The 26245-nt window shown below is 41.3% G+C and overlaps 1 protein-coding gene across 6 annotated transcripts in view; it reads left to right on the top strand.

Moving 5' to 3' along the window:
* The first annotated feature begins 3602 nt into the window (after positions 1-3602).
* Positions 3603-26245, top strand: part of CDON (cell adhesion associated, oncogene regulated) — a 103502-nt gene continuing 80859 nt past the window's right edge. For 2 of the 6 annotated variants that reach the window (XM_050755665.1, XM_050755666.1), the window contains exon 1: positions 23335-23659. The gene's annotated coding sequence lies outside the window, so the exon portion shown is untranslated. Of the gene's footprint in view, positions 3836-6947; positions 7178-15895; positions 22198-23333; positions 23660-26245 lie in introns of those variants that run through there. The other 4 variants (XM_050755664.1, XM_050755662.1, XM_050755663.1 and 1 more) reach the window with 4 other exon arrangements.

The following is a 26245-nucleotide window of genomic DNA, read 5'->3' as shown; positions in this document are numbered from 1 at the left end:
ATTGACAATTAAGTTTCTTTCTTTTTTTAGATGGAGTCTCACTCTGTCACTCAGGCTAGAGTGCAGTGGTGCAATCTTGGCTCATAGAAACCTCCACCTCCTGGGTTCAAGTGATTCTCCTGCCTCAGCCTCCTGAGTACCTAGGACTATAGGCATGCGCCACCATGCCCGGCTAATTTTTTGTATTTTTAGTAGAGATGGGGTTTTACCATGTTGGCCAGGCTAGTCTCGAACTCCTGACCTCAAGTGATCCTCCTGCCTCGGCCTCTCAAAGTGCTAGGATTACAGGCATAAGCCACCACACTGGCCAACAATTAAGTTTCAACATATGAATCTGGGGGAACACATTTAGATAATAGTATACAGGTACCTCAAATTCAAAAGGCTCCAAATTGAACACATGATTGTTTCCCTGAAACCTGTATGTTCTGCAGGACATTACTGTCTTTCTTGGTGCTGTGGGGGTAGGGAGAGTAACCACTCTCCATCAAAGCTAGCAGGCTGGGCTCATCCTTGAGTCCTTTCTCTTCTTTACCTTCCACATGCAATCAGTTTCAAGTCCTGCCAAAATTTCCTCATGTTCTTGAAGTTTATCCCCACTTCTCTGTCCTTATTACTATCTTCCTAGTGCACTCTCTTGATTGAATTAAACTGCCTGCACTGCTTCAAAGCTTCCAAATTTTTTGACCTCAGGCTTGGCTCCCTCAAATCTATCTGCAAAAGATCACTGTTGCTAGGCGATCTTTCTAAGCACAAAGCTGACTACATCATATTCCCACGTAAAATCCTGCATGGACTCCCCATTACCTGCAGGATGAAGTCCAAGCTTCTTGGCATGACATACACGGCCATCTGTGACCTGGTTTCAGCTTCTTTCTGCAGTGCCTTCACTTACCAATCCCTACCTGACCCCTCACACTTAGGCCACAGAGAAGAGCTTGCAGTTCCCTTGATCTACAGTGTATTCATAATTGCTTGCCTCTATGCCTCTATTACTTTTCTTTCTTTCTTTCTTTCTTTTTTTTTGAGACTGAGTTTCACTCTGTCGCCCAGGCTGGAGTGCAGTGGCGTGATCTCAGCTCACTGCAACCTCTGCCTCCCGGGTTCAAGCGATTCTCCTGTCTCAGTCTCCAGAGTAGCTGGGATTACAGGCACCTGCCACCATGCTCGGCTAATTTTTGCATTTTTAGTAGAGATGGGGTTTCACCATATTGGCCAGGCTGGTCTCAAACTCCTGACCTCATGATACGACCGCCTCAGCCTCCCAAAGTGCTGGGATTACAAGCGTGAGCCACCGTGCCTGGCCACGCCTCTGTTACTAATGTCCCCTCTGCCTAGACCATCTTTCCACTCCTTCACCTTTATCTAGCCAACTCCTACTATCCTTTAAGACTTAGTTCGTGGGTCACTTTTGGTAAGACTTTCTTGGCAAGCCTTTCTCGCAAGCTCCATACAGGGTAGGCAACACTGACCTTGTGTTCACACAGCTCCCTGTTGATTGCACTGAAGGCGTCTCCTTGTACTTATCCGTGTGTGTGTCTGTATCACAGTTAGATTGTGAGCTCTTTGAAGCGTGGGACGGCACATTGTTTCTTAATGTTGAACAAATGGATGAATGATTCATTAACGAAAAACAGTTTTACACCTGAAATGATTTCTCCGCTTTACAAAAAAAGGGGGAGAGGAAGTAATTAGTGTCAACAAACATTGTAATTATTTCTCAGTCTGACTATGATTAACAGCAGGTATAGTGAATTCAAATGGCACTGTGAGATCTGGAGATGCGCAGAGTGCACTGTGTCCCAGGAGAAGAACCTGGAATTCTCTGTAGCCACAATAAACTTGCAAGACTTCTATTACATCCACACAAAACTCTCATTTGAGTTAAATCCTCTATGTTCATAGAAGGTCTTACTTGCTGAATGAAAAATCGTTTACTACACCTTGTTAATAACATATAGATTCTTGGTCTCAATAAGTGAACAATGGAACAGTGGAGAACAAACTAGAGTTAAGAGTTATTTTCCGGCTGGGTGCCCTGGCTCACGCCTGTAATCCCAGTATTTTGGGAGGCCGAGGTGGGTGGATCACCTGAGGTCAGGAGTTCAAGACAAGCCTGGCCAACATGGCAAAGCCTCGTTTCTACTAAAAATACAAAAATTAGCTGGGTGTGGTGGCACGTGCTGTAATCCCAGCTACTCGGGAGGCTGAGGCAGGAGAATCGCTTGCACCTGGGAGGTGGAGGTTGCTGTGAACAGACATCGCGCCAGTGCACCCCCAGCTTGGGCGACAGAGTGAGACTCCGTCTTAAAAAAAAAGTTTTGTTTTTTTTTTTCCTTCCTGTACTGTCTTTCTTTCCAGGGGCTTCACAAAATCCCTGAATCTAGCTAATGCAGAAAGCTAACCTGCTTGAACAATACCACACTTCCAAGTATTTCTTTTTAAAATTCTTATAAGAAGGTAAGGGAGGACTGGCATATTTCTCCTGAAGTTCAGTATCGAGTATTTATAAACTTAACTATTATTAAGGCTCCTTTTGTAGTTAAACTAATAGTAAGCAATGATGATGGGAAAAAAAGAGCTAACTGCTAATAATAATAATTGATAAAGAAGTTACAGTCCTTGAATGCCCACTGAGTGGCAGGTGCTTTTCACGAAGTATCATATTTATGCCTTACAGCATCCTTTTGAATAGAAATTTATTTTTCCTTTTTCTGTTTGAACAACTGAAGTTCATTGAGCTCAGATAACTTGGGGCAGGTCCAACGGACGAGTTGGGAAGACTCTGGGGCCAAAGGCCACCAGGCCACACCACGCCTCTCCTAGCCCTGAGTTTTGCTACCTGCTTACGTGCATGTGCAGGCAGGGCGGGTGGGTGGTGGGTGAGGAATCAGATGAAGCCGCCTAAGGAACTAAACATGTGGAGTGGTGGAAAGGCGAAGGAGGTATAAGCGGTGGGCCGCTGGAACCCTAAGAGAGACTAGGCAAGAACCGGCAGAAGGGATGCACCCGTTGGCGGCTCAGAGATCTTAGGTAGAGAGGCGAGGGGCGGGGCCGGAGCGAGACTGGGGCGGGGCCTCGGGGACGGAGTCGACCATTTGGGGACTTGCCAGAAGAGCCGCCTCTCCAGAGGAATGAAAGGTGAGGGGAGCGTGAGTACAGGCATGATGGGAATCTCCGTGACTTGCTAAGGCAACTCATCCTTACCTGTCCTACACCCAAGAATAGGCCCTTTTATGCTCCCCTGGGGTATCTCTCTTGCAGAATAGGCAGGTCAACGACGGGCAGAGGGTCCTGCAGATAGCGTGCCCCCCTCCGCCACTTGGTACGGCCCGTGCCCCCGCCGCTGATCTGGCAGGCTGCGCGCGCACCCTTCGGCGGGGCGCGGGCCGGCGGGGCGCAGCGGCCTCTACGGCCCGCCTCCGTCTGCTTCTCCCCGGTCCCTCCTCCCGCTGCTCGCGTGCTCCGGGCCGGCCCAGCACCCGCCGAGTTACGCGCCCGCGCTCCTCGGCGGGGAGGAGCGCGGCCGCGGGGGCGCGCCCCGGTGACTCCGCCCCCCCAGCACCCCTCCCCTGAGCCCGGGAGCCCGGCTCGCGCGGCTAGGTGCGAGGAGACCCGGGACCCCACGCCCGCCCGCCCTGCCCAGCGCCCCCGTCCCGGCGTGCGAGGCGCCGCTCCCTCCTCTGCCCTGCGCGGTGCATGGAGGGGCCCGTTCGGATCGCAGCCGCCGCCACCGTAGCCGCCGCCGCGCGCGCGCGGGGGGATGACCTGGGGGTGGCTTTCCGAGCCGGCTGCCGCGCAGGAGGTCTGGAGGCTTAGCCAGCCCCGCGGAGAGGTGCGGGGGCGGGGGTCCCCCCGCAGGGTTGGAGGGGGGGTGGCGCGCGGGCACTGGGCTTGGGGGGCCTTGGCTTAGGGGGCGGGAGGTCCCGGGGACTGGCGGGCTGGCGTTCCCGGGAGGGCGTGGGGGTCCAGGGCTGCGCGCGGGGTTTGGATGCTGATGCGTGCCGGGCGGGGAGCCCCGGCGTTCCGCGTCCTCGGGCGCTCGGAGCCACCTCGCGGGAGGAGGCGGGGTGAGGTGTCAGTGACACGACGAAACCTCTTCTTGACGATGGTCCTCGGGGGCAGGTGAGATGCCGCAGAGTGGGGAGCTAGGGCGCCCGGGCGTTTTCCCAAGGGAGCAGGGTCCCTGGCCTCTCTCAACCTCCATCCCCGCAGAGCGCCCGCGAGAGACAGTGATTTATGTGTAGGGAGAAGCAGGAGAAATTTCCTGCACAATGTATCTTTCTCTGCCTTCACAACACTCAGTGACTTCCCAGCCCCAGGGAGTGTATTTTTCCTTCTCCTCTGTAAAGCTTTCTGTGGATTGCATTATCATTTGCTAAATACATTACAGCTCGCTATTTATTTCAGTCGGCAGCTTCCAGACCTTTGTTGCTTTCTCTCCACATCTAGGAATTTCAGCAATAAATCACTGAGGGGGATAGATAGACTCTCTTGCCCTTCCCTTCATTGTTCTCCCTAACCCCACCAAATCAGGTGGAAGGCTCTCCAAAAGGAGCTGTTTCCAGAGTGCCTGCCCTTCCTCATCAGGACGACAGAGGGTGGCAGGTGCTTTAAGGGCAGACTGCTTTGCAGTGGGAATCCAGAATTTAGGGAACCTCATCAACAGAAAGTCAGCCTTTGTGTCCCAAACCAGACACCTTGAAAAACGGGAGGTTGGACTAAAAGCTCACATGAGATTTATTTTCAGGCCTATGCCAGTAAAGATGAAAGAGGCCAAGTCAGAGAATTCTGATTCCTTTCTGCACTGATGACATAACCCTCACATTCCCAACTGACACTTGGCATACCTAGTGGACAGTGTCTCCAAGGAGAGGAAGGTGGGGAGGATGTTAGAAAATGAAATGAGTTTATTGTCAGCATAATTCTGAACATTCTATGACATTTTATAGTCACCCTCAGTCTGTTTTTAGCTGAAAATTTGGGGATAGTTCAACTTTTAGGATAAGATGAAAGAAAACCTTCAAAAAATATTCTAGAAATTTTAAATTAGTGCTTAACTAGATAGCATTCTTCGGAACCCGGGAAGCATCAAATACTGCAGTCTCTGTTACGCACATGTTGAAATGAACTGCCTCACACTTGAAGTTATATGAGAAGGATGGAGAAAACCTGTTTCATTTTGTAAAGACGTGCCCTGGGTGTGTGTCTGGCAGTGTGTAGAACAGAAACATTTATATTGCTATTAAGAAACACACAAATGTATATTGTTTAACTTTCATGCAAAAACTTCCCAGTGTTTGGGAAATCTGTCTGTCTTTGAATGGTTTAGTCAGCCAGGAAAATCAGTTACTAGAGGTACTGTGCTGTTGTTTGTGTAATAACTCACTTGGGATGCTTTGATTGATTGCCATGGTTCTCATCAACCTCCTCTTCTGTGCAAAGTACTTAAACAGCTCTGACTCTCAAGCCTTCAAGTACAAAGAACCCTTAGGACTTGGATACTGATCTAGCTTGTGTAGCTTGGCTTCTAAATCTGTCTTATGCCTTGCTTTCTTTGCAGGTGGTTTGACTTTGCAGGAAAGGAATTAAGTTCACTTTAAGATAGGACTTTCTGCCCCAGATCGTCGAGGTATATACAGATGAAGGCAGTAGGTGGGAATAGGAACTTCTGTCCTAGGGCTTTGCTCTAAAGAGGGCAGGTAAAAATTTGTTGACTATTTATTTCTTGGGCTTTCTTCTTCTTTTCCCACTTTGCCCATCTGCCTTCATGACTTTGTAGACAATTTCATGTATGGTTTTGTCGAAATGTAAGTTGAAGTAAAATTTTCCTTCTGTAGAATTTTTTTATTTTCGCGAACATTTGGACTAAAATTGGTGATTGTTTCTAAGTTAAATGCTAGGGAAATGATTTCAGGAATTAAATATTATCTTAGTAAAAATCAGGGAAGAGTTAGAAAATAAATAATGAATTGAAAAATGTGTTGCTTTAACATGTAATGACATGAGCCAGTGCCCTGTGATCAGCTGTGGCATGATGTAGAAGTATGGGTAAGGCAACACAGTGGAGCTGTAGATGAGCTGTGTACATGGTAGCCCCCCCCTTTTAAGTAAATGAACTTAATACAAACTAATTAGATTAGAAACAGAATTTGGAGTCTGGTTGCCAAATATGTTGCTTTGAAGGACTTGCTTTCTTACAGTATTTTTTTGATGGGGAATTTTTTTCAAGAAATTTCGTGAACTTGAATTCGAGAATGTTTTTACTTAAATTTTTATATTGTGTGTAAACATTCCATGTGATAAGTTGTTGTTGTGTATTTGGCACTCATTGACTTTCAACAGCACAGGGGAGGGCTTTACTTGATTCTCTTCTATTAAAAATAAGGGATGGTGTATGGAATATTCTTAATGTCCCTTGAAAAATATTGGATTCCAATTAAATGAAAAACTGGTTTGTTGGTTTTTTTTTTTTTAATCCTTCAAGTTTTCCCTCATTGTTTGTGCTCTTTCCTCCATTGTCAGGCTTAAAACATACAGTATCATTGTCATCTGTCCCCTGAATAATGGTCCTGAGGTGATATTATTAATGTGGCTTTTTAAAATCAAGCTAATTATACTTGCCTAAAAGAGCCACATGTGTGTGATTCTAGCTGCCTGGTGCCTTTTGAGAGCCCTGGAGACAAGCTAGTGAATAGAGCTGAAAATTCATTCTGTATTTGATTAAATGGAACAGACTCGCTGCTCCTTACCCCAGCAGGGGCTATGAGATCTCTTGATCCCCGAAGCGGCTCCAAGACCCTGGGAATTCCATTAGCGAGCACCTGAGGAATTTCTGCCCTGCAGTGCCTTTTTTGTATGTGTGTATGTGTGTGTGTGCAGAGGGAGTGGAGCAGAGCGGGGATTGGGGGGATGTGGGCAGGGGGGAGTTGAGGGGGTGGAGGGAAGGCTACATTAGAAGACTCCATATGTTGGCAGATCTAAAATCAAGGCATGACTTAACAGCTTATCTTGTAAGAGAAAAGCCCAACCCAAAGGCAGATTGCTAGTCCAGACTTTATTACAAGCCGGACTGCAGTGATGTGTGTTTAGCGCTGAAGTGAACTCCAGTGTAAGTACAGAAAGTGGCTTCTCTGCTTTCCCTCCGAAGCACAAGCTTATACACGTTGCAGACTTGGTAAGTTTTCTTTGAATGATCTTTTGATAAATATGTAAAATTATCTTACTGTTTGGTCTTGCCTGTAAAGGCTGATGTATCGTTTTAGTAACTTTCAAACTGAGAGCAAAATCAGACTTCATGTGAAACAAATTGTTTTGCAGTGATGAAATGCTTGTTTGAATAGGCATATTTTAGTTTACTCTTGATAGAATTTGATTGTTTCTGTTACATTATTATTATTATAGAATTCTAATTTAGATTGTCTTTTCTGTTGTCTTTTTAAGAATTCTATCATTTCTAGTGTTTTTGAGGCATTACTTTGCAGACTTGCTAGCAGCGCCAAGTAAATGAAAACGTATCTGCCAAAAACATTCTGTATAATCTTTGGAGCAACATTTTTGAGAAACATTAGTGTGTCTTCCTTCCCAAGTCTCTCTTCCCGTGCCTCAAATAATGTTTGGGCACAACCTTTTTTTCAGAATATTAGCCCAGTTTGTTTCTTGTGTACTTTTCAAGGAAAACCAGTTCCGAATGGTGGATAGTGTAATTAATTGGTTTTCGTCTACCAAGAATGTGAATTCCAATGCTCCTAGTTCTCAGCTAATGCAGAAAGCAGTAGCATATTTGATGGTTCATTTGATATATTTTGTTTCCAAGTAAAATCATGTTGTAAATAGTGCACAGCCTTTTCCGTCCTGCTCCCATGTAGCCCTCTACCAAATTCTCCTCACAATACAGTGTGTTTAGAAAATAAAGAAGCCTTTTTGAAGATATGTTTAGCTTTTTTTCCACCTTAATCCTGGGCGTTTCTCCTACTACTCTGGCCAAATTGAAGGGACCCTGGATTGGATTGGAGTAAACACTGCAGTTTGTGCCTGTCGCACTCACAGCTGTTTAGTCGCTTTGCTGTGCGGTGTATTTTGATGGTCAGAGAGAATGAAAAACTAGCCCAAAGAACTTTTTGTTCTGCTGTGTATCTGTTGGAATGTGAGTAGGGACTCCAATGCTTAAGAGCCACTGATGTGCCTTTAATGTTACGTGAGAAAAAAATATATGGGTTATATTACTGAACTTGAGTTACGTATTTTGTTGATGTTTTGTTACTTGGAACTGTGAGGCCGATTTTATTTTGATATTACCCTAATACAAACAGGGAATTCGGAAGCTGACGCAGAGCGTGCTTTTCAGCTATTCTCGTTCTAGACCAGCTCACCTCTTGTTATTTATGTGAGCCTGGGCAATGATCTTGACTTAAGCCTTGGGGGTCTTTATCTGTACAGTGGGGATAGTAACAGAAATTATGTCTTACCACTGTTGTGGGATTAAATGAGATAATGAAAGTCAAGCACTTGGCATATGGTAAAACCTCTGTAAATGTTAGCTGCTGTTATTTTTATGAACTCCTCCTGTACGTGTAAGTGTATTACTTTGATCCAGAAGAGATCTCTTTGAAATACTCAATAATGAGGAGTTCTCAGAAGCTAGTAATAGTGCCAGCACATGGAACACTACAGCTTTCTTAAATTTGCAGTTGAAACTTAGAAGGCAGTTGGACATCATATGTTATTTTTTTCCAGTTGAGGTGTAACATAGTAATATACACAAGTGTACAGCTAATGTATACTAAGTGAACAGCTAGATGAATTGTTACATATGCACATGTCTGTGGTAACCAGTACCCAGATTGAGATATAGAACATTTCCTTGGCCTTAGAAGGCTCCCTGGTGCCCATCCAGGCAGCCCTCCCTCTTGCTAGCAGCCAGCAGCTATTCTGACGAAATAGAATACATGAGTTTTGCCTGTTCGTGAACCATATGAAAATGGACTCCGACAGTATACAGTCTATGTCGGAGTTCCTGTGCTGCTCAATAATGAGCACTAGAATAGACACAAGCCTGCGAGATTTATCCATGTTATTGAATAGCATTTATTTATGTATACAGTACTAATGCATGCTTTTAAAATTGTTGTAGAGTCTTTTGTGCAGTTTGAAATTCATAGTAATTCATTTTATGGGCACATTGGAGGAAAAAAGAAAATAACACTTCTTCCTGCATTACTAGAAAATCAGATCCCAATGGCTATCTTAGGAAAACAACCATGACCTCATTTTTATTCACAGAACTGGATTTATTCACTACTTGAAGGTATAATTACCTTCAGTTACAATTCCATAAACCAAATGCTTTGAAAACTGTATTCATTTTTATGTGTGTGTTTTTAGGAGGGAGCCTCAAAATAGGGGAAAAGGACCATCTAAGGTAGCTTATAGCCTTTACGCTTAGGATTAAATGCCATAATCAACACTTAGCGTTGTACAGAAGTAACCACCAGCCCAGCATTAGTGTAATATTCTTTGAGTTTAAAATGAAACACCACAATGCTTTTCTGAAGAAAAAAGAAGAAGTCCACCATAAAAGGAAGAAAGTAGAGCTAGGATGTTATACTGCAGTGAGATTGTGAAGAACAGGACCAAGCACTTATATCAGGATGAAGAGTGTTGGCCACTCACCTGTTAACAATTGCGGCCAGGCTGTGCCTATACATTTAGAATTTCTGTTTGTGTTGTTGAAATTCTCAAATAGGCTAAATAAAATTTATTTCACAAACAGACAAGATGATTCAGTAGATGAATCAGAAGGGTTTTTGTTTGTTTGTTTTAAATTTTGGAAGGGACTTTGGCTGCGGTTAATAGCTTGTATTTCTGTTATTGGAAATGTTGATTAAGGATTTTCTGGGTGTTCTGCTTGAACACTAGCCATTTTTCTCTCAGGGAGACATTGTATTTTTCAACATTTATAATTGTATTAAATCTGACTATTCGTAGCTCTTGACACAAGGTCATTCTTCACGTACAGCCATATGCAGGGATGGGTTCTCCTGGACTGGAGAGGGGCAAATTGTCCCCTTTTCTTCCTAACTCAGACCATCCGTGGCCAGGATTTCAGTGGGGTTGGGAGTGTTGAAATAGTGATACATGATTCATCTTTTGATCTATAGGCGCACTCAAAGATGCAGATTATATTTCAGAAGAAAGAAGAACTATCCAACAAATAGAGCTGCCTCATGTGAAACAGTGCTGTTTGGAAGGGACATGGGCTCCTGATTCCTGAAAGTTTTCTAGTGGCATTTGCAAAGGGTACTGTGGGAAGAATCTCTTCCTTGGGTGCGACATTGAACCAAATAACCTCTAAGGCGTTTGTAGGACTGAGGCTCCATGAAATAGGCTTTTATGGTGTGCCTAGGCTACATACCCACCACGTACATGGTTTTGGAGGTAGGAAATATGTTAAAAGTTCCAAACAGCCATTGGATAAATACATTTTTTTAAACCAGCTCCAGTTTAAAGTTGGAGATTGCCTCGACTTGCTGGCTGTTTTCACTTTGAATGTAATCCTTAGTTTATCACTATAACAAGTAAATGTCAAATATTCTTTCCTCCTTACTTAAATAGGGACTTTTCCAATATTCTAAGTGTATCAGTATCAGAAATGATAATACTTAAAAGTATAGCATATATTACCTTTTTATATAGGTATACATCTGAAGCCATTTGTTGGCCCAGTTATTTATTCATTCCTACAACACATTATATGTAAACATTAATAAATGCCCCTCTTGTTCCTCCTCCACTGCAACTTTTCTAAACTTGAGTTACAAGAGAGATAAATAACTCATATAGGGGGAAAAGGCCAATATCAGTGACTTATCCAAGTATCAAAACCATATTCAAGATATTTTCTGGGATCCATAGATATTTAACCATGTACACATCTTGTATCCGTAAATATAGTACTTTATGATATTTTAAATGATGGAAGGAACTGTGGAATCCTGAATCACCAAAATAGTATTTTCTCCATTTTATAAAACAGAAAAGTATATTGAGTTTTTACTGTTTTATATTTATGTATGCCCATCAATACCAATTCCATCCTCCCTGTAGCTTAGAAGTGGGCCGCCTTTATCTCTTCTCTGTTACCGTTACTTTACCCCTCCATTCTCCTTCTCAGACTTTGGGAGAGGGACAGAGGAGATTCAGCACGTGAGATGAAAAAAATGCCTTTGCAACTCCTGCTTAAACTGCTACTAACTCATCCCCTTGTCTTCAGTCTTGGTTTGTCCCCTTCCAGATCATCGATTTTTCTTACATTTTGCCTGAGTACTCTTTCTGAAATGTAAATGTGGTCATGTGACTGCTTTCGTTAAAATCCTTTCAAGTCCCTGAAGTGCTCACTTATTGAAGCCCAGGTCTTTAATTGCATATACAGTGTTATATGCCTACTGGAAGCTTCTCCATCCCAGCTACTTTGCCTTCCACGAATATGCCATGCTTTCTCGCAGGCTGGAAACGCATCTCTCCTGGCACTGATATGGCATCATAATTGCATACATGTTGGTCTCCCCCTTATTCCTTAAGGACAATGTGATTTTCCCCTATGTACATTGGCCCGCCCACGCCTTTCTTTGCACTCTGCGGAACAAGTCCTAAACACTCAGATATCCTGGATGGCATTAATGTGCATTGGAATTTCTGGGTCAGGGGGTGTGCTCAAGTGCATGCTCTGATTCAGTAGGTCTGGGGTGAGGCCCAATATCCTCCCTTTCTAACAAGTTTCCAGATAATCCTGATGAGCTGGGTGGAACACACTGAGTAGAAAGATGCTGAACCGTCTTCTCTAGGTCCGTGAATGATTTCAACACACAATGTTGCTCTTAAAAATTCAGTGACATCAATGACTCTCAAGTTCGGGGAGCGATACCACAGCTTCAAGTAGTGAAGATGAACGAAAGCTTTAGATAAAAAAACAGTTACATGTGGAAGATACTAGGACATGCATTATCAGGCTATTACTGGAATCCTTGTCAAATATTTTGAATATTTTAACAATTTTGTATATTTAAAATGTATATAGTTGTTCTGTGCAACATTATTCAGTGCCCAGAATGCTGATGCCATGTTTTGTCTTTTTGTGTTTTACAGGGGTTCTTCTGGGTATGTAGGTACTAGAAAATATATTCTGGATTGTGTTTCTTGCCAGGGAAATTTCTGACAGTTACTGGCTTTTTACAGTATCAGAATAAAAGTAATTAGAATTCTTTATTTTACTATAGTTTGATATCTATTCAGTGAGTAATTGTACACACTGCCTGGTTAGAGGTAAAATTGGCAAGGGGAATGAATGTTTATTGGATAAAATACTGCTTTTATCAGGCCATGAAATTATTGTAGTGACATCAGAACTTGGCAGTCTCTTATTCCAATAAAAAGAAAAATAGCATTGCAAGCTGGGGATAAGACATTTTTCCTGCCCATTTAATTTGGCTTCTTTTCATGATTTTGGCCTTAGGGTGTGTGTATAACAAAACAGCAACGCAGTGAATAACAGGCAGTAAGAATTAGGGAGTGAGCATGGTTTCAGCTGGAATGGACATAGTGTTTATCACTAAGCTCTATCTCAGTCATTCTAACGGTCTCTCTCCTGTTGGTGACTATGAGAGTGTGAGAGGGGGTATGGGGAATCCTCATTTATAAAATGGGGTTAAACGTCACAATTTGGCTTGATATTACATAGCTTGCAATGTAGTGAAAGCATCTGATACTGGCTCATAAAATGATCATGTGGCTGAATGTCTGAATGTGATTATGTATGTGACCGTACAGTTTTGCTAGAAAGGTGCTATTTATCTCTCCGTGTAAAAACACCAGTCCAATAATATCAGATTACCAATCAGAGCAGTTTGATTTGATTTAGTGTTTCCTCCTTCCCATTTCATCCTGTGCACTGTTATTGTGAAATTAGATTTCTAGATATGACCATGATTTAATGACAGCTCGTTATCAGGATTTTGGTCTGGTGTCCTAACATCCAAGCAGTAGTTCCAGTAAACCTTGAAACTACTAAACCTGGAGGAGGTATTTTTATAGTTCTTAATAGATTATTATACTCCTGAGTAGAGCCACACTGGAGTCTTAACTGCTATGTTGTGCCCGTGATTTACCTCCTGGGTGCATCTTACTGTGTGATCAACTTTTTAAATGAGGTCATTTTATTGTTTCTTCCATTAAATCTTGGATGTTCATCCAAAAGGAAATGGCAGGTTTTCTTCTACAGTAATAAGAATTATAGCGAGGTTCTGCTGAGTTGGTTCTGGTGGGTAAACGTATATTTTACACCTAGTTGTAAATACAGTCGTCCCTCAATATCCATGGGGGATCCATTCCAGGACATGATACCCCCTATTGCCTGTGGCTATCCAAATCCTTAGATGCTGAAGTTCCCTGTATTTGCATATAACTTATGCACATCTTCCTGTTTAAATCATCTCTAGATTACTTATAATATCTAACACAATGTAAATAGCTGTTTTACTGTATATTTTAAAGGTTTTTTTGTTTGTTTTTCTTTTTTTTGAGACAGAGTCTTGCTCTGTTGCCCAGGCTGGAGTGCAGTGGCGTGATCTGGGCTCACTGCAACCTCCGCCTCCCGGGTTCAAGCAATTCTCCTGCCTCAGCCTCCCAAGTAGCTGGGATTACAGGCACCTGCCACCATGCCTGGCTAATTTTTGTAGTTTTAATAGGAATGGGGTTTTGCCATGTTGGCCAGGCTGGTCTTGGACTCTTGACCTCAAGTGATTCACCCACCTTGTCCTCCCAAAGTGCTGGAATTACAGGCATGAGCCACCACGCCTGGCCTGTATTATTTTGTATATTTTTATTTTCCAAATATTTTTGGTCTGTAGTCAGTTGAATCCGTAGATGAGGAACTGTGGATACCAAGTGTCGAGTGTGTATACTCTACTTAACATATTTTCAAGTCATATTATAATTTGATTAGAATTGTTGTGATCTCTAAATCAGTAGTTTGATTTCTATTTATTGAAAATTAGGCATACTTTCTTTTTTATAGTATGAGCCCTTTTTAGGGTTACAACAGAAATAAATAGATCAGATTTCTACCCTGAGTTCCCAATTCCAAGCTCTAGTCACCATGTTTTAAATTCTTTTATATTTTAGTTGGGTTTCTCTCTTAAAAGAAATTGCAGTAATCATGTTTTGACTGTATATAGGTCTTTTGTATAATTTTCATAATACATTTAGAGCTAAATTTTTTTGGTTTGTTTGTTTTGTTTTAATCCCATGGCTAACTAAAGCCAATTTTGAGTCATTATGAGATTGGCTGTTAATCATGGTCTCCTGTTAGGCTAGCAAACACAATTGATGTTATTTGTTATTTCTTTTGTGTTTGAGGATACATTTTAAAAGAGCTATTGTTGGCCGGGTGCAGTGGTTCATGCCTATAATCCCAGGACTTTGGGAAGCTGAGGCGGGTGGATCACCTGAGGTCAGGTGTTTGAGACCAGCCTGACCAACATTGTGAAACTCCATCTCTACTAAAAATACAAAACATTAGCTGGGCATGGTGGTGGGTGCCTGTAATCCCAGCTACTTGGGAGGCTGAGGCAGGAGAATTGCTTGAACTTGGGAGGCAGAGGTTGCAGGGAGCCGAGATTGCGCTGTTGCACTCCAGCCTGAGCAGGGAGAGCAAGACTCTGTCTCAAAAAAAAAAAAAAAAAAAAAAGAAAGAAAAAAAAAGCTATTGTCATAGTGGTTAGGTCTTACACTAATTTCACATTTGTTATTATGACAGCAGTCGCGGTGGGGGTTTTAATTATACAATACAGCTTGTGCAAAGATTTCATATCAATATTTTGTGGTATCAGATAAACTTTAACTCAGGGTTTGGACTGCATGCATCTTAGTAATGTTAATAGGAGTCTTGTAGCTAACTCCCAAAGTGGACTTCTAAATGTGAACCTTGGTAAATCCAGGCGAATGCTTTCCACCCCCCTTGAAAATAATATCCGAAATTATCTTAAAGAAAACACTGTTAGTGTTTTACTTGTTATTTTAGGGTGTCTCTTCCCAGATAGGCAGATTGTTAGGGAAAAGATAAGGAAGTGATTACCCTTATAGAGCAGAAACTATAACACTTGGCTAGATTCATGTTTCCTTAGCCGTACATGTATACAGGACACTTAATTAGTTGTGATTATAGGTGTCAGCTGGCCATGGACTCAAAGCAGCAGCCACCACATCTCAAATGCTATAGGCCTTTAACAACCAAGAATGAGAAACTGATTTTTGAGTTTTTCATTTGTGCAATTAAGGGTTTTTTTTCCTTCATGTTGAAATGTTGAATTTTTCCTTCATGTTGAATTTTTTCTGGAAAAAAAATTTACATTGAGTAGGCGAAGTCCCCATTCGCTCATAAAGGTTCTTTCTAATTCACTGAGAAATACTAGTGTCTTGTTTCCGATTCACCTAGAGTGAATGTATGCTGCATGTGTACTTGGGCAATTTAACAATAACTAATATGGTGTCAAAGGAGTGAAGTATTGCTTTTTGCAGAGCCAGGCCCTTGTCTGTGTGCCCTGCAGGCTATAAGAATGGAGCCTCCCGGGGACTGGGAAAGAAAAGTCCTGACCCAGGCTGTGCGTTGCGTTCACAGACAGGCTTAGGAGGAGCCACAGCACACCCCATCCTTGGAACCCTGCTGAGGAGTTTGTATTTCAGCAATTACAAATCTTGTTTTGTGATTTTTTTTTTTTTATTCTGTATACAGAATAATTTTCTCCTTTCCTGTTTCCGATAATGATCATGTCTTAAATAACTTTTATAGAGCCCTTTGTATAAAGTTTTTTAAATTTTGCAAAGTATTTTACAGACCTTTTTTTTTTTTTTTTTTTTTTTTTTGCTGCTTACAGGAAATGTATGAGATTGTAAAGTTTTTGTTAGAATGAAAATCATGAAGACTAAATGATCGAGCATTGATATCAGATATAAAAGTTTTAATCTAGTTCAAAGTTAGGTGTCCTTTAAAATGTCTCTTTCGCATGTTGGAGAAAAGTGTTATTTGGAACTTTAGTCTTTCTTTTTAGGTTTATTTTAGGTTATAATTGCACAGTTGTATGTGTTTAGGAATAGATTAAAATAGTTAAATTCTAAGGGTGCTTTTTTTTGGTTTTTTGGTTTTTTGGTCTTTGACATTTCTAAACCACAAGCTCTGCGTTCTAGATACTGTTGACCTAATGGAAAACATTGAAGCACATTTTGCCTAAGGTAAAAGTGACTCCCTGGTATCTTGTATTTTTAAACTTATTCTTCTAAAGTTCTTCTAAAGAAGTCATTTCATTTTCTTTTCCCCTAGCTACTGGGATCCTTGCTTTTTAACACTTTTCTTTAGAGCAGGCAGAATCCTTGGATGCTTAGAAATTCTTTTAACAGTATATCCTGGCTGAATATGAAGTATGAAAGCCCTTTCCAATTATATGTAAAGAAGTTACCAAGGAGGATGTTTTAGTTCATTATTTGTGTCTTGGTTATAGAATGAATACAAAATCTGAATAGGGATGCTGTTTTTCTTATTTTAACTGTTGTTCCGTGGTGCCCCTGTGGCCAAAATGTGACCGATGGTATTGAAACAAAATTTTTCAATTTCTTGGATATGTTACAACATGAATTCAAGCTTTGCAGTTTTAAGTGATTCCTTTAGTATTGCTTCTGTCAGTTGTTAACTATTTCTGTTTTGTTTTATATCACTGTGTAATGCAGGCCAAAACAAATGTTTTGGCGTTTAATGATAGCTAATTGGTGTTATTTTGGTGTAGATTCAAATAATTATTAACTGTTAAATGAGATAGTTTAAAAATGGTTTTGATGACTTCTGATGACCATATTGAGAAGGAAGGAAAGAAAAATAGATGTTCTTAAAGCCAAAGGTTCCTCCTCGTCTGTTGAAATGAAGACTGAGTTGTAATAGCAGGGGAGTGCAGCTCCCAGGACGAGGTGTGAGGCTGTTTATTTTCACTCTGGAGATGTATATACTACAGAAGGAAAACTCTGGCCTTGCTTAACCTAAGCAAGTCATTACTTATCTACGATCTGTCAAGCAATTTGATTAAGGTTGACAGAGCTCGTATAATATCAGAACCAGGCCCTCTTAATGATTGATGATGCTTGTCTGTAAGTTTTTCTTTTTTTTAATTTGAAAAGAGAAAAATTGAACAAGAAAGACTACTTGTTCAGATGTCTAATTGCCCAGTAGAAACTGTCTGTAATGTTTCTATCCATAGTGAGCAATATGCATTAATTTGTGTGCTGTTTTTTAGGTTATAATTAAATGGCTTAAAAATAATAATGTTTTCAGATCTGCAGGTTAACTTGGCTTTTAAAGAATTAGATTGGGCCAGGCGCGGTGGCTCACGCCTGTAATCCCAGAATTTTGGAAGGCCGAGGCGGGCGGATCACCTGAGGTTGGGAGTTCGAGACCAGCCTGACCAACATGGAGAAACCCCATCTGTACTAAAAATACAAAATTACCTGGGTGTGGCGGTGCATGCCTGTAATCCCACCTATTTGGGAGGCTGAGGTAGAAGAATCACTTGAACCTTTGAGGCATAGGTGGCAGTGAGCCGAGATTGCACCATTGTACTCCAACCTGGGCAACTAGAGCGAAACTCCATCTCAAAAAGAAAAAAAAAAATAAATTGTTGAAATTTTAGAGAACCTGCTTCATATCTTAATATCTTTCTTAATATGGGTTTCTTTGATGCTATATATTCTTTACGATAGTAGAATTTTTTTAACCTCTAGGAAATTTTCCTCTTCGTTCTCTAATGAAATTGAATTATTTGGAAGTCTTTGGCTTTAACTTAAGGGATTTTTGACCTTTGCCTTCTAACTATATTTGGATGATTTAATGATTTGGATGATTGTAATAGCATATCTGGGGCATTGAATGTTGCTGCTGACCTCTTTGCTAGATTGTTCCTTATCTCATTCCCATTACCAACAGATTAATACAATGTGTGATGGGAATGTGCCAAATGTTCTTGGCAACACTGTAAATCATTCGTCTGCAAACACTGTTGAGTCCAACTGAAGACCATTTCTTTTCTCTTTTTTTTTTTTGAGACAGAGTCTCACTCTGTTGCACAGGCTAGAGTATAGTGGTGCGATCTTGGCTCAGTGCAACCTCCGCCTCCCAGGGCACAAGCGATTCTCATGCCTCAGCCTCCCAATTAGAGTAGCTGGGACTACAGGTGTGTGCCACCATGCCTGGCTAATTTTTGTATTTTTAGTAGAGACGAGGTTTCTCCATGTTGGCCAGGCTGGTCTCGAACTTCTGACCTCAAGGGATCCACCTGCCTCAGCCTCCCAAAGTACTGGGATTGCAGGCAGGAGCCACCACGACAGCTGAGGACCATTTCTTGATTTTTATCATTTATGTCATTCATATACTACTCTTTGGAAGTAGATATGGGACTGAAAGACATCCACATCCTTATTTTACATAAATTTAGCATGTGGAATTTGTAGATTAATGAAATGATTGAATTTAGAATGAATTTGTGTTACATACATGGGAGCTTTAACCTAGGCATTTTTGAGCAGTGTATTATAGCAGTTTAGAGTAGGATAGGTCCTGGAGTCAGAGGCCTGGGGTCAAAGCCAGGCTCCACCATATTCTAGTGATGTGACCCCTCTGTGCCTTGATTTCCCCATCTGTATATGGTGGTCCATGGGGCTATGGGATCATCACATTTAGTCTTTACAGGCAAAGTGAGGACACAATAACTTGGGCTAGTGATTGGCACTTGCTAGGTACTTATTGCATGTGAGCAGTTGCTGTTGCTGTTCCTGTCGTTGTTCTGTTTGAGATGGAGTGCTTTTATTGACAAATGTGATATTATTGTGATATAGCTTACTTAGAGACTGTCAAATCAAAGTAAAATGAGTAGGATTAAAATTTAAGGAGCTCTTGACGTGGGAATAACTACAATTCATTGTATGTGTTTGGGTTGGTGAGGACATGGCTCCTAGGAAAGAGAGCAGTTGGGGAGTGCTGTAATATGTGATGATAAAAGTTTGGGTAAATTCTAATATCCTCAAGGAACTGAACACCGTCTTGATTTTCTTGCTTTAAATTTTCAATTTTGTTACTCTCCCTTTCCCCCTCCATCTCCTCAAGCTTAATGTAAACTAAACATTCTTCAGTTTAATACCAGGTAAATAACATTGATTTTTATAAGAGATGTACTTCATACCGAGCCTTACTAGGCTCGGTATGAAGCAAGGGATAGCTAAAAGTAAGGGGATAGCTATTGTTGGAATCCTTTGCTAACTTTTCTAGTAATAGTTTTCCCCCACAAGTGTGAGTGTTGTCATCGGTGGGAAATCCCAGTGCTTCCTAGAATTTTTAAATGTATACTTAAATACTGAGCATGATTGTCACATCTGTTCTTTCAGGTTTCCTACTTTTCTTTTGGGCTTACATATGGTTGGAGCAGATAAACACTTAACTGTGATTGGTAGTATTAAAAACCACCAATAAAGTACTATCCTCAAAGTGCCTCACTAAAAGAAATAGAGTAGAAGTGGGGTCACCAGAGCAGAGATTTGCCTGGAGATAGACCCGTGTGCACACTGTCGGCTCCACCCAGACACTCCCCTGTTTTGTTTCTAGCTGGCCAGGATAGGTACAGTAGAAGTTGACCTCAAGTGGCCATCGAAGGTTGGGATTTAGTAATGGAGGGGGATCCAAAAAACTGGAGCCAGAAGGCGTTGTAGAATCGGAAAATGACAAGGGGCCACCATCATCCCTTTTCAGCTGGCTTTTCCTTCTGTCTTCAGCAGTGACAGTAACAGTGCTTCAGAAAGTAGATGCTTTTCTTAAATATTTTTAAAAACTACGATTTAGATAAGTCTTGAGAATCTCATCCTTTTCTTTGACCCTACAGATTGGAGAGATTACTGAGTTTTTGTCACTGGACTACAGGTTTTCCGAGCAGCACAGTAATTTTTGTAGCAATATTGAACATGAACGCGGGAGGAAACATTGTACCACAGCTCTAGAAATGCCTGGACTTTACCATGTCTATGTGGGTCCCCTAAAATAGAGGATAAGTTTATTGCATTGCATTTATGGAGTTTTGTTAGGGTAATGGTCTTCATAGCTAGGGTAGCATTTATAAGATTCTTACAGCTTTTTTGATTCTAGGGAATGGGAATCTTGTATTTGAAACTTCAATTCTTATCCTACCATCCCAACACCATTCTTAGTCCAGATTTGTGAAGATGTGTGATCGAGGAAACAGCTATGTGTTTGGCTAGTTACAACGCCATTTCAGTGAATATGTCTTAATTGAGATGATAATATCCTGTGTTTTGCTAAAAAGGGGCTAGCACTCAACCTTGAATGTGTGACTTTTTTTTTTTCCTGACATGGAGTTTCGCTCTTCTTGCCCAGGCTGGAGTGCAGTGGTGTGATCCCGGCTCACTGCAACCTCTGCCTCCTGGGTTTAAGCAATTCTCCTACTTCAGCTTCCCAAGTAGCTGGGATTACAGGCATGTGCCACCACGCCTGGCTAATTTTGTATTTTTAGTAGAGACAGGGTTTCTCCATGTCGGTCAGGCTGGTCTCAAACTCCCAACCTCAGGAGATCTGCCCACCTCGGCCTCCCAAAGTGCTGGGATTATAGGGGTGAGCCACGGTGCCCAGCTGAATTTGTGACTTTTTTGAAAAGGAAAAATTACTATAAAATCTTAATGTTGATTAAATAATTCTTACTTTTAATCTCATAAAATTATGTATAAAATAAACTAAATGGAAACATCTTATAAAACTAAAACAAATTTCCAAAGTAAATACTGGCTCCAGCCTGGGCAATGGAGCAAGACTCCGTCTCAAAAAAAAAAAAAAAAAAAATTATTATAGGTACATAATAGTTGTATGTGTTTATGTAGTACATGTAACGTTTTGGTGAAGGCATACAATGTGTAATGATCACATCAGGGTAATTAGGTTTTCTTTGTGTTGGGAACATTTCAATTCCACTCTTTTAGTTATTTAAAAATATACAATAAATTATTGTTAACTATTGTCACCCTGTTTACCATTGAATGCTAGATTTTATTCATTCTTCTGATTATTTTTGTACCCATTAGCCATCCCCACTTTATTCCCACCTCCCTGCTGCCCTTCTGAGCCTCTGGTAACCATCATTCTATTCTCTGTCCCCCTGAGTTCAATTTTAAAAAGTTTTTAGCTCCCATATATGAATGAGAACATGTGAAATTTGTCTTTCTGTGCCAGGCTTGTTTCGCTTATCCTAATGTCCTCTGGTGCCATCCGTGTTTTTGCAAATGGCAAGATTTCATTCCTTTTATAGCTGAATAGTATTCCATTTTGTGTGTATACTACATTTTCTTTATGCATTCATCCATTGATGGACACTTAGGTTGATTCCATATTTTGGCAATTGTGAATAGTGCTGCGATAAACGTGGAGATGCAGATACCCTTTGATATATTATACTGATTTCTTTTCTTTTGGATATATATCCAGCAGTGTCATTGCCAGATCTTACTGTAGTCTGTTAAGAGTGAATTTATTTTTAACAATCCATTATTTTGCAGGGCAGCCAGGTGTAAAAGTACACTCCAATGTATAATACCGAAGTATGATGAAAACCCATTCAATGAAAACTTTTTGTTTTGTGTTAATATTTACTTTTTGTTGTTGAACCACATTAACATGGGATCTGTGCAATATGTGTGTTCCTGCTTTGTGTAAGGTCGTCTCCTGTGTTGTGCTTTTCAAGTTTGACACACCCATGCTGCCATGAGCTACAAGATAAATCTCCCACTTTTCTTTTCACCTGTTTCAAACTTTGTTTGTACAGCATTCTATAATGTCATGTGACCTTCAGATGTCATCTCTGTGATCCAAAAATGCAAATGCAATTGGGCACTGAAATTTTGGGACCTGTCTTTGGTTGATGTTCCAGACTTTGCTGGATCAGATTATCACCATAATTTATTTATCGGCAATGCATAACCACAATGACCTTTTTTTTCAGTGAATTTCATACCTCCTGAAATCCATCTGCAGATTAAATAGAGAAAAAGAACTAAAACGTGGTAGGTTTGAGAATCTTCCAGAATGAGACGTGGCCATCGATTCGCACTGAAGTGAGTGGATGTAAGCGCAACTGTGTACTCAAGGCCTTTCTTTTATTTAGGAAGCTGTGTATGGAGCGGGTGCAAACCTCACCCCGTCTTTATATGCTGTGGTCCCTTGGGGAGGCTATCTGAGTGTTCTTTGTGTTCTCATTTGTAAAATGGAAATAATACCTATCCTTAAGTTTGTTTGAGGATTGGTAACAGTGTCACTGGTAGAGGGTCGTGACTGCAAGTTGTCCAGGTTCTTGGCATTTTGAACAAAGGATCAGACAAAACGCCCAGCAAAGCAAAGAAAGAAGGAAGCAGCAAAAGAACGAAAGTGAGGATTTATTGCAAACAAAAGTACACTCCACAGTGTGGGAGTGGGCCAAGCAGTGGCTCAAGGGCCCGGATACAGAATCTTCTTGGGTTCAAATATCCCCTAGAAGTTTCCCGTTGGCCACTTCATGCTCATCTCATGTAAGTTAAGTGGTAGCCCGCAATCGGTCTGATTGGTTGCAGGAAGGAGCCAACCAGAGGCCAAAGTGCAGTTACAAAGGTAACACTTCTGTGCAAACATCTGATTGGTTGCTTTTCACACAGTTATACTTCTGTGCAAATGAAGACTCAGCCCGAAATCAGTCTGATTTGTTGCTGACAGCCAGTTTCCCACCTGCCATGCAGAAAAGGTCAAAGGGAGTAGCCTCTGGTCCTTTTGTTACTTAGGTGTGGAAAGTTAGGGTTTTCCTTTCAATTTAGCTCTAGGAAGTCTGTGTGAAACAGCCATAGGTTCCCTGCCTCCAGACCCTATTCTCCTGCCTCAATAATATATGTAAAATTGGCCAGGTGAGATGGCTCACGCCTGAAGTCATAGCACTTTGGGAAGCCACGGCAGGTGGATTGCCCAAGCTCAGGAGTTCCAGACGAGTCTTGGCAACATGGTGAAACCCGGTCTCTACTAAAATACAAAAAAAGAAGCTGGGCATGGCAGCGTGCGCCTGTAATCCCAGCTACTTAGGAGGCTGAGGCAGGAGAATCGCTTGAACCGGGGAGGTGGAGGTTGCAGTGAACCAACATTGTGCCATTGCATTCCAGCCTGGGAGGCAGAATGAGACTCCTGTCTCAAATAAATAAATAAATAAATAAATAAATAAATAAATAAAATCTTTGAACCGTAAAGTTAATAATTAGTAGTTATAAACCTAATAATTGTTAGCTGTTATTCTTTGAATAATCTCATAAAACAGATGTTTAATAAGATGCATATATATATGTTTTTGCACAAACCAATTATTGTCTGCTTTGTGGAAGCAAGAGGTGGGGGTGGATTAGAGTATCAGAATTATTTGGCAAGATTTTTCATACTGCATGTGTCCCATCTTCTTATCACTTACAGGTGACCCACAATTACCCCTGGGAATGTGGCATAGCTCTGCTGTGCTGAGGCAGAAAAATGAGTGCTATCGACTCAAAACAGTTCAGTCTTTCTCAGGTAGCTCTGATTTAAATACTGGTACAATATTTTAAAATCCTAATTTTATAATTGCTTATGAAGATGAATTTATGTAAATAAATCAGCAAATTGGCTGGGCGCGGTGGCTCACACCTGTAATCCCAGCACTTTGGGAGGCTGAGGCAGGCAGATCACCTAAGGTCGGGAGTTTGAGACCAGCCTGACCAACATGGAGAAACACCGTTTCTACTAAAAATACAAAATTAGCTGGGCGTGGCGGCACATGCCTGTAATTCCAGCTACTCGGGAGACTGAGGCAGGAGAATTGCTTGAACCTGGGAGGTGGAAGTTGCGGTGAGCCGAGATCACGCCATTGCACTTCAGCTTAGGGAACAAGAATGAAACTCTGTCTCAAAAAAAAAAAAAAAAAAAAAATCAGCAAATTGATACTGCCTGATATTGACAGGGAATAACTCACATGCGAACTGGATTAACCTCACATGTATGTGCAGGTTAAATTAGCATTGTGGCAGATTGTTTAAAAAGTGTATTTGATTTTCCTTAAGATGTTTACCAAATTTAAGACTTAAAAAGTGTTGGCAAGAGGCGGGATAGATTGACCTGATGGTTTTAAGAAGATTTATGAAACTATTTGTGGTTTGACCTAGTTCGTTTGTCCAATACTGTTAAAATCTGCTTAAAATTTATCCTAAGAAGTTACCCTGTTTAGTACTAGCGTTATGTGGTAGAATTTCATTTTAACATAGTTTGCTATTACGTGATTTTGACTATACAGAAGTTCATATGTTTCAGGAAGCCTATGTACAATAAAAAACGGGTAGTTTAGCCAGTAATGCCTGGGTGTGTTCAAAGTGTGTGAAGAGAGTCTGTTGTGTTTGTTTTGGCTACAGATCCTTAGAGCATCCTAAATGTAGAGATTTCCATTTACCCACAGTTGGTCATACGCCTTTTAGAGCTTTTAAGATCATAATAAATGTTTTGCAGCCCACCAAGTCATTTCTATTTGTGAACAAAATAATAGTGCCTTTGGTGGTGTTTGTGGTCTTTTTCCCTTAGGTTTAAAGGGACCCTTTTGTTAAACTATTTTAATTTTTGCCTTTTTTTTTTTTTTTTTTTTTAACAGAGTCTCACCCTGTCGCCCAGGCTGGAGTGCAGTGGCGCGATCTTGGCTCACTGCAACCTCCTCTGCCTCCTAGGTTCAAGCGATTCTTCTGCCTCAGCCTCCTGAGTAGCTGGGATTATAGGCATGCACCACCACGCCTGGCTAATTTTTGTATTTTTATTGGAGACAGGTTTTCACCATGTTGGTCAGGTTGATCTCGAACTCCTGACCTCGTGATCCGCCTGCCTCGGCCTCCTAAAGTGCCGGGATTACAGGCGTGAGCCACCGTGCCCAGCCTGCCCATGTTTTTACTGTAGCGCTGCACCATGCTCTTGGTTAGTTGCCTTGACTTTAGTACCTATTTTAAATTATATATCCTATAATCACTTTTTAAAAATTGTTGTAGTAAAACATAAGTCGGTGTGGTTAAGTAACTTCATAATTCCCAGAAAACATTGCTGGGTTTCTCACAGTGGAAGTTCTTTCATTTATCACAATTTACTAAGCACTCATTTCGTGCAAGGTGGTGGTATCTGTACAGTGATGAGCAAAATAGACAAGGTCCCTTTTCTCATGGAACTGACAAACTAGTGGTTCATCTAGTTCCTCTAGAAATGTTTTAAACAATTATTTTTAGAGCAATTTTAGATACGCGGCAAAACTGAGTGGAAGGTCCAAGGATTTCCCATATATCCCCAGACCCCTGTTCCCAAAGATGTTTTTTGCATTTATGTGACCTGTGAATAAACTAGTCTCACTCTTTTACTTATTTATTTATTTTTGAGTATAGTGAGTCAGGTAGGATCATCTGCTCTGTCCCTTCATGACTCTTCCTTGTCTATGCTTTTTACACACAAGAAATCAGATTAAAATGAAAATGAAGGCCATGAGTGTGGAAGGAAAACAGTTTTAAAACGTGACATTGGGGAGCAGTGTGCTGAGAGAGCGAGGGGGCGATGGGGGGGTTTGGGTGGAATGCAGGGCTGCTTATGATGAGGGTCCTGCCTCTGAGACATCAGCTTCCCAGCAAGGTCTAAGAGTTCGGCTTATTTTGGAGGGGAAGCTTAATCATGAAGACAGAGATGGGACTCTGGGACACATTGGGTCTTTTTGAGTGGCAGAAACCTGTCACTGCTGAGAAGAGTGATAATGCTGCTTTAGGGAGACTGTCGCTGACACTGAGGATGAAGAGCTGTGGAATACCTGTGCATACAGATGACTCAGCCTGTTTCAGAGCCAAATGTGTGGTGTTGAGCAGTTGTAGCATAATCCTACTGATTTAAGACAGTGAAAACGTTAAGTCTCTAGATTAGTTGTTTTTTGACACTGATCTTTGAACCAGCATGATCTCTAATAAAGATTTTATATTCGTCTGGAGTAAAATGAGAAACAGCTAACCAAAAGTCATAAGCTGCATTTATACTGAAATTACTTCTTGCTTACTACTTTGTTTTCTAATGAAATACCAATAGTAGATGGCAGTTACTAATTTTTAAAAAATG

This window comes from Macaca thibetana, chromosome 14, assembly GCF_024542745.1.
Source record: "Macaca thibetana thibetana isolate TM-01 chromosome 14, ASM2454274v1, whole genome shotgun sequence".
NCBI classification, from domain to species: domain Eukaryota; kingdom Metazoa; phylum Chordata; class Mammalia; order Primates; family Cercopithecidae; genus Macaca; species Macaca thibetana.
Note: the sequence above shows the minus strand (reverse complement) of the source record. Positions and strands in the feature narration are given on the sequence as shown.